General features: G+C 48.8%; 1 non-coding gene across 1 annotated transcript; it reads left to right on the top strand.

Moving 5' to 3' along the window:
* The first annotated feature begins 2,297 nt into the window (after nucleotides 1-2,297).
* Trnar-ccu (transfer RNA arginine (anticodon CCU)) lies at nucleotides 2,298-2,370 on the top strand. Its single transcript has one exon. It is a non-coding gene; the product is annotated as a tRNA-Arg (tRNA).
* Nucleotides 2,371-14,430: the final 12,060 nt, after the last annotated feature.

Below are 14,430 nucleotides of genomic sequence, written 5' to 3'. Positions count from 1 at the left end.
CATGTGAGACTCCTTTTAGTCGCCTCTTACGACAGGCAGGAATACCGCGGGCCTATTCTAACCCCCGAACCCGCAGGGGGGGCATAACTTTTTACAGTTGCCCATTAAGAACAACGGCTGCTAATTGGAAACAGGTGTTTGGAAAAATCAGAGGCAGCTTAATACTGCATGAAACGAGAGACTTAAATATCAAGCAAAGAATTAAACTAATCAACTGTGCAGTTCTTTCGAAAGCTGCATATGTCGCTCAGGTTTTACCAACACCTCCAGACATAGTGAAATCTATTATGAGCACAATCTGTCGATACGTATGGAAAGGCCATATTTTTAGAGTAGCAGTAGGAACGACTACATCGAGACCCGAAAACGGAGGCCTAGGGCTGACAGACCTTCGAAGGAAAAACACTGCCCTCTTCATTAAAAGAACGCTCAAACTTATCGAGACACAGCCGAACAGCATAACTGCCGCTCTATTTGACCTTCTCAAACCCGGAAGCATGCAGCCGCCAGTAGATGTTCACAACATCAATTACACCCTAAAGCATATTAAGGATTTTTATGTAGAATTAAGCTACTTGACATGCATTTTAACGGACAAAAATAAGAGGACAAGTCACTGTATAGTAGAGAAGTTAAAATCACGCGAAAACCGAAATAAAATGGAGCTAAAGTATCCTAACAAAAACTGGGAAAAAATATGGACCAATATAAATAACAAAACACTGACTACGGAAGTGCAAGCGTCATGGTACAGAGTTGTCAACTACATTATTAGTACCAATGAAAAACTGTATTCAATAGGACTACAAGCAACCAATGTGTGCCAAAAATGTCACACTTTGGACTCCTTAAAGCATCGCTTCATCTGCAATGGATACAAGAATATTTGGAATGACATTGTATTGCAAGTCGCTTTTCTTAAAAGGACCGATGGAAGGGAAATCACGCTAAACGATATACTCTTCCCAGAAGAAATTTCCTTTCCACCACAAAAAAACAATGTCATCTTGTGGCTATTCGGAACTTTTGTCAATTATGTTGTTAACAACAAAGGCAACGACAATCTACAAGAATATCGAGAATATATGAAAGATGAATACTTTAAAATATACCGGTACAAAGACCATAAAAAGAAGTTCGGAAATATGATGCAAATTTTGTTTCAGAAACAAGGCATCGGTTAATACCTATATCACATGGAACGACCGAACGCGATAGACTGCCAAAGTAGGGGATTGCTGTTGAGGGTGAAGTACGGTGGGGACTTCGTGTGCCCCGGGACCAATACGGTAGCCGTGAAGGCCTCAACAGAACCTCGAAAGGGCATGTTTTCCCAAGAAGTAACAGGAGTCACGCCACAGCAATGGAATAGTAGGGATAAACTATTCTCATGAAAAAGACGTGCATCACTGAAGAAGTTCAAATTCCTTTCGTCATTTTTACTTTTGTTTCTCTCTCATTTTTGTTTCAATTCTAATGGATGAATATTTTGCGTTTCGTTAATGCGGTAAAAAGTATTCTAGAGAGAGTTATTTTCACCGTAATCAATTCCGATTACAACTTCAAATTTTCTAACATTGTCCTCCAGATGCAATTCAGTTTCACACCCACTGCAAAAAAAAAAAAAAAAAAAAGGTGGGGCATTGAAGCTCGCCGAAGAAGGCGCATGAAGGAGAGCGAATGGAAGGGCTAGAAGGGGAGATGGGAGGCCCTAAAACAAAAAAAAAAACAAAAAAATGGATAATGCATCAGTCTACTAAACCGGATATTGTGGGTTCGAGTCCCACCAGAGGTACACGTTTTACTCACTGGGGCAAAATCACTCTCACCACATACAGGTGTAATAGTTGTGAAAGTTGGCGTTTCTGAGTGCTTACAGGTATCACAGGTATGACGACGATATGAAAATACGCACTTACTGACAACCTGAAACGAAACGACGGCCATTATCAATCGACCTGTTAGCTGCGGAAGCGTTTCAAAGCGTGATGGCGCTGTGAGAGGAAACGCTATTTTAAAATTACTTGTTGGTAAACAGTATGACCCATATGAATAGTCACTTAACTCTCTTGTGTGCAGGACTTGGAGTTCAGAAAGGGAATAGCCTAAGACGGCAGGTATAAGAATTGCCAGCAGAAAGTAGGTGCCTGGACTTCGATACGTCTGAGTATGTACAGGCACACAGGAAAGGCTCATGCGACGTCCTGACTCTCTGCAGACGTAGAGTAGCGCATCAGGAAGGGTACACTTGGCAAGTGTTGATTTGAGCGAGCACCCCGCCAGCTTAACGCCAGTCAGCCTCTGTGGCCTAATGGATAAGGCATCGGTCTCCTAAACCGGGGATTGTGGGTTCGAGTCCCACCAGAGGTACACGTTTTACTCACTGGGGCAAAATCACTCTCACCACATACAGGTGTAATAGTTGTGAAAGTTGGCGTTTCTGAGTGCTTACAGGTATCACAGGTATGACGACGATATGAAAATACGCACTTACTGACAACCTGAAACGAAACGACGGCCATTATCAATCGACCTGTTAGCTGCGGAAGCGTTTCAAAGCGTGATGGCGCTGTGAGAGGAAACGCTATTTTAAAATTACTTGTTGGTAAACAGTATGACCCATATGAATAGTCACTTAACTCTCTTGTGTGCAGGACTTGGAGTTCAGAAAGGGAATAGCCTAAGACGGCAGGTATAAGAATTGCCAGCAGAAAGTAGGTGCGTGGACTTCAATACGTCTGAATATGTACAGGCACACAGGAAAGGCTCATGCGACGTCCTGACTCTCTGCACACGTAGAGTAGCGCATCAGAAAGGGTACACTTGGCAAGTGTTGATTTGAGCGAGCACCCCGCCAGCATAACGTCAGTCAGCCTCTGTGGCCTAATGGATAGTTGCGCTTGAGACGCGCTAGTGTGAGGAGGTACCGTCCGCTCCGCCAAGCTAGCGATTGTTTACAAGTGGTGTTTGTGTCCGTCGCGTGTCGTCTTACTGTTCTGTGCCTGCGTGTTGTTGTGTATTTCGTGTTAACGTTCGATGCTGTTAGCCCGTTAAGGGTTAATTAGCGATATGTCTCGTCAGTGTCCCAGGAAGAATACACTGAAATTTGACTTTGATAAGACAACCCGTGCTCTGCAACCAAGCTCACTAGAGATCCACGAGTGGATTGTCGACGTCTTCGGGATAACGACAGAACAGGTCCACACTGCCTATTACGATTTGGAACAGTACTGTTTCTTCGTGAAGCTGCACAATCCTGTTATCATGGAGCGACTTTTGCTGAAATTCGGGGGACGCATTGAATTTCGCCATCGGAACGGAACTGTGAGTATCGTTACGCTTTTAAATGCTGATGTAGAGTTGAAAAATGTCCGTGTTTTCAATCTCCCACCTGAAGTTGAAAATTGCTACCTGAAGGAGGTTTTGTCGAAGTACGGTGACGTTAGGTCTGTTAGAAATGACATGTGTTCCAGGGAACATAAGCTGCAGTGTTATAGCGGGGTGCGATCTGTTGAAATGGAAGTAAAGGTTAATATCCCGTCGCACATAATGGTGTGTGGATACTAGGGGCTAGTTACCTATACCGGACAAATTCCCACGTGCCATGTTTGTAACGACAGTGGCCACCTGAGGCAGGATTGTCCCCGTCGCATGTTTGTTTTAAAAAACAATTTGCAACAGCGACAGCGGCTTACATTTAGTGATGTCCTGATGCGAAGTAATGTAGAACAGCCCGTTGTCTCTCTGCCTTCCGATACCGTGCAAGATCCCACTTTACTGAATGACAGTGCTATGATAATGCCTGTTGTAGAGGAGCAGTCTGCCCCTGCAGCTAGTGACCGTAGTGCCTCCGGCAATAAGCGGCCTCGGGACTCCGCCGATATTTCTTCAGATGAGGATGGTTCCGGTCACACCCACTCTGTGCAAAAGCAAAAAGCCAGTAATGAACCAGTACTGGAATCCGCCATTGCAATGGAGGCGGCATCATCAGGCCAACCCAATGCCAATGTTCCATTAACAGCTAACGCAGCAGTCGCTGAAATGGAACCGGCGGAAACAGCAATGCAGGCATCAATTCCAGAGGGACCCGAAAATACGAATCAGGAATGTGCACAACATACTGAAGGCACTTCCTCGCCTACGGTAGAACAAGGCACTACGGTGAAACTTGTTGATCAAGTCGGTAGTAGTGATCACGTTCACGACTTAAATGACCCCCACAGTGCAGCCCAACAACAGGAGGGACCTGCACAAGGGACAGGCATTCCAAATACAGCCGGAACCGCGCAAGACACACAGCGGCGCCGCCTGAAGCCGCAGCCGAACGTCAACGTCGGCAGGGCGCAGGCGAAACACAACGGGGGCACACAAAGGCGAAACTCACCTGACAGTAAAGGAGTTGGAAATCCTGAAGTTTCCGTCAGTGTAGATCAAGACAATTGCAAAGATAGACATACAGCCTCCGCTGCTTCACCAACAGTGGTGAAATAGCAGCAGATTTCCGACTGGATCTTCTTCCCCTAAAATGCATTGTACACATTGGGCGAAGTGTAAATCTTGGATTTTGTACTCACTCTACTTTGACGCCCCTACATGACCATTAACCTTCTCGGATGAGTCAAGCTTATAAAATATTAACTATTAATGTTAACAGGATAACGTCAGATTTGAAAAAAGTTGTGTTAAAACAATTTATCTATGAAGCAGAGGCTGATGTTGCATTGTTGCAAGAAGTGTTATTCACTGATTTCATCGTGCCCGGTTTTCAAATATTTTATAATGTCCTACCGGACGCAACTACAGGAACCGCAGTTTTAACTCGTGAAGGTATTCCGGTAATGTTGTTGGATTAACTAGTTACAGGAAGAGGCCTAAGTTGTAATATATTTGATGTCACTGTTGTAAATGTTTATGCACCGTCTGGTACCACCAACAGAGCTGCGAGAGCTCACTTCTTCAAGGAAGACATCATCTACTTGCTGAGGAAAAATCTTGCGTCTGTCATAATTGGTGGCGACTTCAATTGTGTAGTTAACAGAAAAGATCAGGTCCCGCATTTTAACTACTCCAAGGAGCTGCATGACTTCATCACGAACATGAAGTACAAAGATGAATGGGAAGTCAAATTCCCTACGCTAGTCAAGTACACGCATTTCACTTCGACATCATGCAGTCGGATAGATAGGCAGTATGTGTCGGAGAATCTCAGTCATAACGTGTTGGATGTGGAAGTCATCCCGACATACTGCTCCGATCACTGTGGGTTGTCTGTGACTCTCAATTTAGTGCAGCAACCTACAAAATTTTACCGTAATCAGTGGTTGGTTGGTTTGGGGGATTAAAGGGACCAGACTGCTATGGTCATCGGTCCCTTTTTCCAAAGACAAAGAACACCCACAGAGAATAAAAACGAGGAACAAAAGAGATCACAGACGATACAGGACAAGAGAAACTGAGACAAAGACAAGACAAAACGAACTAAAAGCACACAGAGTGTGACGGTGGTTGGCCGACCAGAGAAATAAAAAAGGAAAAGCCAACCACTAGAAACACATTAAAAAATCAGTTTAAAACCGGAGGCCAAAGGCCAGAATCAACACAAAACAATAAGATAAAAATAGAAACACTCAGAGTAAAGAATAAAAACCCCCTGCCCGAATAAAACGTAAAACTAAGTCAGCCATAGCCGGGTCATCTGTTAAAAGGGCAGGGAGCGAGTCAGGCAGTGCGAACGACTGCCTGAGCGCAGCTAAAAACGGACACTCCAATAAAACATGAACCACGGATAAAACGGAGCCGCAGCGACATAGAGGCGCATCCTCACGGCGCAATAAGTGGCCGTGGGTAAGCCGAGTGTGCCCAATGCGCAGCCGGCAGAGGACAACAGACTCCTTGCGAGAAACCCGCAAGGAGGAGCGCCACACACCGGTAGCCCCCTTGATGGCCCGAAGTTTGTTGCGTGAAGGCAGGGCGCGCCATTCAGTGTCCCAAAGGTCCAGAATTTTGCGGCGTAGGAACGCCCGCAAATCGGTCTCCGGGAGGCCAACGTCCAGAGGTGGTGCACTAGTCGCCTCTTTCGCCAGCCGGTCAACATTCTCGTTGCCGGGGATCCCAACATGGCCTGGGGTCCACACGAAGACCGCAGAGCGGCCGCAACGCGCAAGAGTATGCAGGGACTCATGGATAGCCATCACCAGACGGGAACGAGGAAAACACTGGTCGAGTGCTCGTAAACTGCTCAGGGAATCGCTACAGATAACGAACGACTCACCTGAGCAGGAGCGGATATACTCTAGGGCTCGAAAGATGGCGACCAGCTCAGCAGTGTAAACGCTGCAGCCAGCCGGCAAAGAACGTTGTTCGGAATGGTTCCCTAGAGTGAGCGCATACCCGACTCGACCAGCAACCATCGAGCCGTCGGTGTAAACAATGCCAGAGCCCTGATACGTGGCCAGGATGGAATAAAAGCGGCGGCGGAAGGCCTCTGGAGGGACTGAGTCCTTCGAGCCCTGTGCCAAGTCGAGCCGAAGGCAAGGGCGAGGAACGCACCACGGGGGTGTACGCAGAAGTGCCCGGAAAGGAGGTGGAACAGGGACAAGCCCAAGCCCGGAGAGAAGCTCCTTGACGCGTATGGCGATCGGACAACCCGACCGGGGCCGACGTTCCGGCAGACGGACGACTGACTGCGGGAACAGGAGACGATAGTTAGGATGCCCGGGCGAGCTTAGAACATGGGCAGCATAAGCGGCCAGCAAACGTTGGCGCCGGAACCGCAGTGGAGGGACACCTGCCTCCACGAGTAAGCTGTCCACAGGGCTGGTGCGGAAAGCACCAGTGGCAAGGCGTATCCCGCTGTGGAGGATTGGGTCCAGCACCCGCAACGCAGACGGGGATGCTGAGCCATATGCCAGGCACCCATAATCCAGACGGGACTGGATTAACGCCTGGTAGAGCCGTAACAGGGTAGAGCGGTCGGCTCCCCAGCGGGTGTGGCTCAAGCATCTCAGAGCGTTTAGATGCCGCCAACACGTCTGTTTAAGCTGCTGGATATGAGGCAGCCACGTCAACCGGGCATCAAAAACCACCCCCAAAAACCTGTGGGTCTCCACCACAGCAAGGAGTTCGTCGGCAAGATAAAGCCGCGGCTCAGGATGGACTGTTCGGCGCCGGCAGAAATGTATAACGCGGGTCTTGGCTGCCGAAAACTGAAACCCATGCGCTACAGCCCAAGACTGCGCCTTACGGATAGCGCCCTGTAGCTGACGTTCAACAGCGGCAATGCCAGTAGAGCTGTAATAAAGGCAGAAGTCGTCAGCATACAGGGAAGCGGAGACAGAATTTCCCACGGCCGCAGCAAGCCCGTTAATGGCTATTAAAAACAGACAGACACTTAAAACAGAGCCCTGTGGCACACCGTTCTCCTGGACGTGGGAGGAACTATACGAGGCCGCGACTTGCACGCGGAAGGTACGACACGACAGAAAATTGCGGATAAAAATCGGCAGAGGACCCCGAAGACCCCATCCATGGAGCGTAGAAAGAATGTGATGACGCCACGTCGTATCGTACGCCTTCCGCATGTCGAAAAAGACAGCGACCAGGTGCTGACGGCGGGAAAAGGCAGTACGGATGGCCGACTCCAGGCTCACCAGATTGTCGGCGGCGGAGCGGCCTTTACGGAACCCACCCTGAGATGGAGCCAGAAGGCCTCGAGACTCCAGTACCCAATGCAAGCGCCGGCTCACCATCCGTTCAAGCAACTTGCAAAGAACGTTGGTGAGGCTAATGGGACGGTAGCTGTCCACCTCCAGAGGGTGCTTTCCAGGTTTCAAAACGGGGATGACAATGCCTTCCCGCCATTGCGACGGAAACTCCCCCTCGACCCAAAGACGGTTGTAAAGATCGAGAAGGCGCCGCTGGCAGTCCACTGAAAGGTGTTTCAGCATCTGACAGTGGATGCCATCTGGCCCAGGAGCGGTATCAGGGCAAGCAGCGAGGGCACTGCGAAATTCCCACTCACTAAATGGAGCATTGTAAGATTCCGGGTGGTTGGTGCGAAACGAAAGGCTCCGACGTTCCATCCGCTCTTTAATGGAGCGGAAGGCCTGGGGGTAATTCGCAGAAGCGGAACTCATAGCAAAATGCTCTGCTAAGCGATTGGCAATGACGTCGGAGTCAGTACAAACTGCTCCATTCAGTGAGAGCGCAGGGACGCTGGCAGATGGCCGATAGCCGTAGACGCGTCGAATCTTGGCCCAGACCTGCGAAGGAGTGACATGGAGGCCAATGGTGGACACATACCGCTCCCAGCACTCCTTCTTGCCGTGGCGGATAAGGAGGCGGGCCCGCGCACGCAGCCGTTTGAAGGCGATAAGGTGGTCGAGGGAGGGGTGTCGCTTGTGACGCTGGAGCGCCCGCCGGCGATCTTTAATCGCTTCAGCGATCTCAGGCGACCACCAAGGCACAGCCTTCCGCCGAGGCGACCCACAGGAATGGGGAATGGCAGATTCGGCGGCAGTAACGATGCCGGTGGTGACCGATTGAACCACCGCATCAATGTCATCGGTAGAGAGAGGCTCAAAAGCGGCAGTGGAGGAGAACAAGTCCCAGTCAGCCTTATTCATAGCCCATCTGCTAGGGTGCCCAGAAGAGGGGCGCTGTGGTAGTGACAAAAAGATCGGAAAATGGTCACTACCACACAGGTCGTCATGCACACTCCATTGGACAGACGGTAAGAGGCTATGGCTACAGATTGAAAGGTCAATGGCGGAGTAGGTGCCATGCGCCACACTGAAGTGTGTGAAGGCACCATCATTTAACAGCGAGAGATCGAGCTGCGACAATAAATGCTCAATGATGGCGCCTCGACCTGTTGCCACTGACCCACCCCACAGAGGGTTATGAGCGTTGAAGTCGCCCAATAGCAAGAAAGGTGGCGGCAATTGGGCGACCAGTGCAGCCAGGACATGCTGCGAGACATCACCATCCGGTGGAATGTAAAGACTGCAGACGGTAACAGCCTGTGGCGTCCACACACGTACAGCGACAGCCTCTAAAGGCGTCTGGAGAGGGACAGACTCGCTGTGCAGAGTGTGAAGGATATAAATGCAGACGCCACCAGACACCCTTTCATAAGCTGCTCGGTTCTTGTAATAACCCCGATAGCCACGGAGGGCGGGGGTTCGCATCGCCGGAAACCAAGTTTCCTGCAGAGCAATGCAGAAGAAAGGGCGAAGGCTGAGAAGTTGGCGGAGCTCAGCTAGATGGTGGAAGAAACCGCTGCAGTTCCACTGGAGGATGGTATTATCCATGGATGGGAAAGGCGTGAAGGGACTGGGGAGGCAGATTACGCCTCCGGGGCCCCTGCTGCTACTGAGTCACCACCGGGACAACAGCTATCTACTGCATCCGAGGGACTGGCGAGATCCATGTCCTCAGCGGACGCCAGGATCTCCACCTCATCCTCGGACGCAGAGGGAGAAGGTTGCGGTGGGACAGGTGCCACCGCAATTTCAGGATGCTTGGGAGCCTTTTTCTTTGACTGCTTTGCGCGCTGAGCCTTAGGTGGTTCTGGCTGGGAGGGCCTCACTGGGTCAGTCTCTGGGACTGAAGACGACCGTGACGCCCTACGACCAGCGACCGGTGATTGTTTGACAACCTTGCGGGTGTCCACTTTGGCACTGGGCAAAGCCTGGGATGGGAGGGCCCCAAGGGACCCCTTCCGAGCGAGAGGAGCCGAAGAAGGCTCACGCTTCTCCGGCTGTGAAGGGGGAACAGATGTCCCCGGTGGTTGGGGTGGTGTTGCTCCTGAAGTAGATGGAGCAGGAGCAACAGGGAGTGAAGTGCCCCCCACAACCAAGGGGGCCGGTGAATGCTGACCGAGCTGAGATCGAACTGGTGTTGCAGCAGCGGCATAACTAGTTGGCATTGGCACAGGATGTAGCCGCTCAAATTTCCGCCTTGCCTCGGTGTAGGACAGGCGGTCCAGGGTCTTATATTCCATTATCTTCCGTTCCTTCTGAAAGATCCTACAGTCCGGCGAGCAGGGGGAATGGTGTTCTCCGCAGTTAACACAGATAGGAGGCGGGGCACATGGAGTATCAGGATGCGAAGGACGTCCACAATCCCGACACGTGATGCTGGAAGTACAGCGAGATGACATGTGCCCGAACTTCCAGCATTTAAAACACCGCATCGGAGGAGGGATATATGGCTTCACATCACAACGGTAAACCATCACCTTAACCTTTTCGGGTAAGACATCACCCTCAAAGGCCAAGATGAAGGCACCGGTGGCTACCTGATTATCCCTCGGACCCCGATGGACGCGCCGGACGAAGTGAACACCTCGTCGTTCGAGGTTGGCGCGTAATTCATCGTCGGACTGCAGAAGAAGATCCCTGTGGAATATTATACCCTGGACCATGTTCAGACTCTTATGCGGCGTGATGTTAACTGAAACATCCCCCAACTTGTCACAATTGAGCAACCTCCGTGACTGGGCAGAGGATGCCGTTTTGATGAGCACAGAACCAGAGCGCATCTTGGACAAGCCATCCACCTCCCCGAACTTGTCCTCTAAATGCTCCACAAAAAACTGGGGCTTGGTTGACATAAACGATTCCCCATCAACTCGCGTACACACAAGGAACCGGGGTGAATAGTCTCCACTGCCTTCTTTTGCCATACGTTCCTCCCATGGAGTGGCCAGGGAGGGAAATGATCGTGGATCGTATTTCCTGCCGTTGAGGTTAGACCTCGATCGCTTAGAGACTGCTGGTGGTGGCCCACCAGCGAGAGATGATGTACCACGCTTCATTGCGGGTCATCCGCCCTGATGCCACCTACTCCGACCAAGGGCCCTCCCCACGGGCGCCACCCAGCCACAGCAAAGGCCACCTGGCAGGATGGCCATTGCCGGGAGTCCCGATGCCCCAGGGAGATGGGCATCTACTCCTTGGCATACGTGGGGAGTGAACGGCGCAGGCATCAGTAGAGCGATCCCTGTGTTGTCAGGGGGCTACAACCAAGAGGGTACATGGCGACCCCACCACAACGGACTGGCTACCGTGCTGGATCTTAGGTGCAAAAATGGCCAAGGTCGTCGTCGCAGGTAAAAGAAACACTGCAGAGTGCAGCGTGGTAATCGCCCATGAGATCGAAAACGAGCGGGACACCATCGCAACGACGAGAAAGACGGCAATAGGTCTAATTGCACGAAGGATACAGTGCACCATGTAAGGTGCCCTTCCCCAATTGGCTCGCTCTTCGGAATAATTTGGATAGATGGAGGTCAAACCCGAGAGGGGACCATCACATAAGGCCGAAACGTTTGAGACTCCTTTTAGTCGCCTCTTACGACAGGCAGGAATACCGCGGGCCTATTCTAATCCCCGGACCCGCAGGGGGGCGTAATCAGTGGATGCTCAACATTGGCCATCTCCAAGATGACGAACTAGAAGAGTGGGTCAAAGCCACATGGACTGCATGTTTGAAATCAGTGCCTAAATATAGATCTAAAATCGAATGGTGGGTCAAGTTTGCCAAGCCTAAACTTAGGAAAACCTTAAAATCATATAGTTTTCAAAAAACTAAAGATTGCAAAAAGACAATCGAATTTTACTATACGGTATTGCGAGAACTACATGACAAACATACTGTAGCTCCCACTCATCTAGAGCAAATTCGAAAAATAAAAGCGAAGCTTCTAAGCATCACACTACAGCAGTTAGAGGGATTAAAACTTAAATCAAAGGCAAAGTCTCTACTACAAGAAGAAACTACTTCAATGTTTCACCTGATCAAACACCAACTTAATAGGCGACTCAGTTTTATTGAAGACCTCAAACTCGAAGACGGGACTGTAATTACAGACCAAAATGACGTAGTGCGCGCAATCCAACAACATTTCGCTCACCTCTACAGTCCAGGCCAGACTGCCGAGACTGCAAGCACTGAAATGTTGCACTTATTAACGGAACGGATCACTACTGAAGAAAATAACTGTCTGATTGCTGCATTTGCGGAAGACGACATCTTTAATCTAGTAAAGACGTCACCTTCCAACAAATCGGCGGGTCCCGATGGATTACCAAAAGAATTTTATCACAAGTTTTGGCATATTATTGGGTCAACATTCACGGATGTAATCAACGAAACCTTACATGGACGAGACTTACCAACTGATCTTAAGGAAGGAAAATTAGTCTTGATTCCGAAAAGTTAAGGACAAAAGAAACTCGATAATTTACGCCCCTTAATGTTGATGAACTATGATTACAAGACCATTGCATGAGCACCTAAGGGGAGACTCACACCACTTCTAAGAACAGTAATAAAAGGCCATCAAGCCTGCTTCCGAGGCAGGACAATCATGTCAGTCATCTCCGAATACAGAGACCTTGTTTCTATCGTAGCAGTCACCGACATCAGGTGTGCGCTATACTTCATCGATTTCTGCAAGGCATTTGACCATGTCAGCCACCGGTATGTGGATCTCATATTTCAACACCTGGCTTTTGACGATCGAGCAGTTCGTGTAATCCATCAGATGATGATCGGCATAACTGCAAAGGCTTACGTAAACGGGCAGCCGACGAAAACTATTCATATACGGAGGGGCGTTCCACAAGGGAGCCCATTATCAATGCTTTTGTATGTTCTTGCACTTGAGCCTTTGCTACGGCAACTCAGAGACAAATTAAGTGGCGTCACAATATCCGGGGTCACACTTACAGCAAAAGCATATGCCGATGACGTGGGCGTCGTCCTTCGACACGGAGGTGAAATTACAATTCTGGAAGAGACGATACGTCAATATAGTCGCGCCTTTGGTGCACAGGTGAACATACATAAGAGTAAAATCTTGAACCTACGAGGATTTGACAGGGTACGCAGCCAATGGGCTACACTAGTTGATTCCCACAAAACTCTAGGTATTACTATGAACAATTGTCCAATGAAGATGGCTGCAGTAAATTGGCGGGACACGGCGAACAAAATACAGGGTGCTTTCACCGAACCTCGTTGGCGATCCGCGAATTTATTGCAGAAAGTTCAATTAATTAACACCTACATGTTTTCTAAAGCCTGTTTTGTAGCACAAATATTCCCGGCACCGAAATTACAGGTGAAAAAGGTAATGCGACTTGCCAATAGTTACTTGTGGAAAGGCAACATTTTTAAAGTTAGACTTGACAGTGTGACCAAAGCACGACTGATGGGCGGATTAGGGCTAACTAATTTGGTTAAAAAAGCATCTGCACTTTACGTCAAAAGAACCCTGTATATGATTAATAAGGACAGAAATAACATTACCTCCAGACTCTTCACAACTGTCCAGCCAGGTTCCCTGCAACCCCCGGTGAATGTGGGCCAACTAAACAACAAACTCACGCATGTTAAGGAATTTTATATTGAGGTCAGCTACTTAGAGGCAGGCACGGTGTACAAGTCACATATAACTACAAGAGAGATACTAAATACATGGCAAAAATCGTATACACAAAATACCATAGAAATCAAATATCCGAACGTCATATGGCGTGCTGTATGGAAAAATATTAGCCTCAAAATCCATTCGACAGACGTGGCTTCCACTTGGTACAAGGTAGTCAGCGACACAGTACCAACCAATGAAAAACTTTATCGAATAGCACTCAGTGATACACATAACTGCACTAAGTGTGGATTCGTGGACACACTTCAACACAGATTCACGTGCAGTGGACTAGTTCACAATTGGACATGGATCAGAAGAAAGATAGCACTCCTCACCAGAAGTGATGGCCGCAATTATACGCCACAAATGCTGTTACGGCCTGAAGAGATATTATTCCCAGAACGGAAAAATAACACTGTCATGTGGCTCATGGGTCACTATACACATTACGTAATTGGTAGAAATGGATCTGACAGTTCAATTGATTTCATGGTCTACATGGAATCAGCTTACTGGGAATCCAAAAAATTCAGTAACCATAACAAACTCTACGGAAACATGTTGAATATAGTCTTCGACAGAACAGGCATAGGATAAAAACGAACCACAACACAATAGAAACTATGAGGACGTCACAAGCAAACAGTGGACTCAGTAAACTATTTTATTGATCATTGAGAAGTGACTACGGCTACCACACGGTATTATATACGAAACAACCGAAACCCACAGAAACAAAAAATGAGAAAAAAAAGGAAAAAAAAGAAGTGGTTAAGGGAAAAAAAACAAAGTGGTTAAGGCTTTAAAGTAGAAAAAAAAGTGGAAAAAAATGGATGAGGCATCGGTCTCCTAAACCGGGGATTGTGGGTTCGAGTCCCACCAAAGGTACACGACGGCCATTATCAATCGACCTGTTAGCTGCGGAAGTGTTTCAAAGCGTGATGGCGCTGTGAGAGGAAACGCTATTTTAAAATTACTTGTTGGTAAAC

The sequence above is a fragment of the Schistocerca cancellata genome, chromosome 1, assembly GCF_023864275.1.
Source record: "Schistocerca cancellata isolate TAMUIC-IGC-003103 chromosome 1, iqSchCanc2.1, whole genome shotgun sequence".
NCBI classification, from domain to species: Eukaryota; Metazoa; Arthropoda; class Insecta; order Orthoptera; family Acrididae; genus Schistocerca; species Schistocerca cancellata.
The sequence above is the reverse complement of the archived record's forward strand: the minus strand, read 5'-3'. Positions and strand labels throughout refer to the sequence as shown.